Source organism: Helianthus annuus, chromosome 2, assembly GCF_002127325.2.
Source record: "Helianthus annuus cultivar XRQ/B chromosome 2, HanXRQr2.0-SUNRISE, whole genome shotgun sequence".
In the NCBI taxonomy this organism is placed as follows: domain Eukaryota; kingdom Viridiplantae; phylum Streptophyta; class Magnoliopsida; order Asterales; family Asteraceae; genus Helianthus; species Helianthus annuus.
This window is the reverse complement of record NC_035434.2, coordinates 14,025,474-14,028,570: the sequence shown is the minus strand read 5'-3', so window position 1 is coordinate 14,028,570 and position 3,097 is coordinate 14,025,474.

Here is a 3,097-nt window from a genome sequence, read left to right as displayed (position 1 = left end):
CCATAGAGTGTACTACTGTGTATGGTAAGACACGGAACGTAACATGACACCGAATACGAAACGGACGTAACGTGGTCAAAACATGGTGGATACGCCGCTGGTACTTCCTATATATAAGTGTTTTCACCATGTTACCAAAATTTCGTAGGAACGTGCCATGAGAAATTCAGTGTTTTGCAGACCTTTTGGACCTAATACAACTTCACGCAACTCACAAACGCATTATAACCGATTATCCATGACGAGACTTCATCCTTAACACACTACGTTCATCTATCCAACATTTATGTTATTCTCATACTTGTACTCTTTAAGAGTCATTCGTTCATTCTATACTCGTATTATTCTCCTTATCCTTTTAGTTCATACAAACCGCATTCGCAATTAAGTTTGTTTAAACATTCGAGTCCTAACTTACCTATAAAATAGTCTTCCTATTCTGGATTTTTGTGTAACTGTACTTAGTATGCCTTTAAAGCTTTATCTAAGATGCCAAACCTTCTCGTTTCACTCAATAAACAATCTTCTACAAATGTGATTCCGTTACCACGTCCCATCAAAATACAAACCATTTGTCATCATCTTCTCTCTTAATACGTCACCTTTTTAAATACGTTGCCCATTTAAGCTACTCAAAGCAGTTAAACTCACTTCACCTGTATGCGCACCTACATATTTTCAACTATGTCAGACACCTCAAATTATTTTATGCAATAAACTAACTCACAAATTTACCTTATCGTCCTCCAAAGTTTTGTGCCTTTCAAAATATTTCAAAATTTTCAAGTCTCAAATTTGTACTAAAACTCTTCAAGTCTACCTCTTGAATAAAATTTCGGGACGAAATTTCCTAAAGGAGGGGAGACTGTAACGCCCCGCGTTTTCATACTTCCTAAAATTAGAAACCATCGTTTGTAAAACTATTTTTGAAAACTTCGTGGTCTTGAAAACGTTCTCTCATTAAAAGCGATGTAAAATCCGAGACTTGGATCATGAATAAAACTCGTATTTTGTTAATCACATGTTATACATACTTTATATATGCTCATACGTTCAATTTCGTGGAACAAATTATGCTTATTCATAATTCTTGGAAACTAGGTGCTAAACTTGTAAATACATGAAACTTATGCTTCGAACGTATTTTGAACAAGAACGACACTTGAATTGATACTTATACGCTTAATTATACTTGGTTTATACTCCTCATACTAAATCATGTCTTGAACTATGCCTTTATGGCAAATATGGCCCTTAAATACCTTAAAAATATCAATTACACAACTCTAGGGGCCAAAATGTAATAAACGAAACTTAAATCCGGAACCACAAAGAGCTCGCGGCCCGCGTGAACTTGCCCCATCCTCTTACGCGGCCCGCGTGAGGTCCCTGATCTGCAGAAAGTTGGATGGTCGCGACCAGCTTCCATTTTTGAGCGGGATTTCGAGTTTAAACCGAGTTTAGGCTCTTGTAAACACCTCTAATCAACCCTAAACACCTCCCTATAAGTACCCAAGCTTCCCCAAGCACTTGGACACTTTCACCACTCTCAAATCCCACCAAAACACTCCCAAATTCAAGCAAGAATCTGCATTTTCGGACAGATTCATACCTCTACACTAAACTTGGTATAACTTGCTCATTTCTTGAAGAAACACTTGATTCTTCTTCCTATTTGCTTGGTAAATCGTGGAGTTTGATTCCTTGACTTCTCCTTGGAGAAATCAGACCTGGAATTGCTCCGAAATTGACCAAAAACTTTCTGTTTTGTTACAAACTTATGTAAACTTCATCCAACTTGTGTTTGACACAACTCAAGCCAATGTCCTAATGCTTACAACTCCTCTTATGGTTGGTTAAGCTTAAAAACATGGTTGAGACATCTAAATCAGGGGTTAAAACCTCATAAACTTTCTGTTTTTAATTAGGGTTTTACCCACAAGTAGTGTTCAAGTATGAAACTTGATGAATGTGTGATGGTTGGACTAGCTTGGGCTATCCTTCATAATAATCCACTCATTACTTGATGTTTTGCTATAGATTAGTTGTTGTTAATACTATAATACTTGTATGTTCATGACCCTCCTTGTTGTTTGTAACAACAAGTGTAGTGGTGAACAATAGAGGTGCCTAAATGGAAGCTTGTTCTTCCTACCTCATGTATGAACTCTATGACACAAAGAGGTGCCTAAATGGAGACATGGATCTCCTACCTCATGCTTGAATCATAAGACTCGTAACCAATATAATATCTAAGCTATTCTATGTACATACATATATACCTAAGTAACTAAACTTGATGGTAACTTAATAGTTACTTGTCAAGAATATGTTACATCATCTATGACCATGCTCTTGTTACGACTCTAATGGACCTTTGAATCCATGAAATCATACCAACTCTCTTGAGTTCTAATAGTGTCAAGAACAAGGGTTATGTGTACAAGATGATTATTTTCACATGCTATTCTCATATCTTACTTTTATGTTGTTTTAAATACCGAATCTCGACTCCAAGCATACATGAACTTTAACCCCGCACATTCAATCCTCTAACCTCATCAACTCGTCAATAATTGGATAATCGGAAAGCATATGCAAACTTTGTGAGTATACTCGTATTCCCCTTTTTACTTTTACCACTTTTGGGGTGTAACATGTTTATCTATCAACAAATAAACACATGAACATTTTGCTTAAACACATGAACATTCCTATAACATGCTTGTATACGTGATGGCTTGATGCTTTAAACTTGGATTTATCTTATGTGTTGAATTTATCATTAACTTCGTACGAGCCAAACCGTGACATATGTAGCGCTATAGGATTAACGACCCGCCTCTTTATCTTCGGTTATGTCATGAGCATATTGCGTTTCCTTGGTTTGATATGTTAGACACATACCATATTTAAATGTTCATCTTGAATCACATGCTTGCTATGAGGAATTGTTCAAACTTATCTTTTTGCTATGTACGTATCAAACTTGTATACTCGCCTTTGCTTTTGCATTGAACTTTATTTTAACATGTTACAGGTGGTTGTTGACGATGCATGGAATCTAGTAGGATGCTTAGATACACACTTAGAAAGA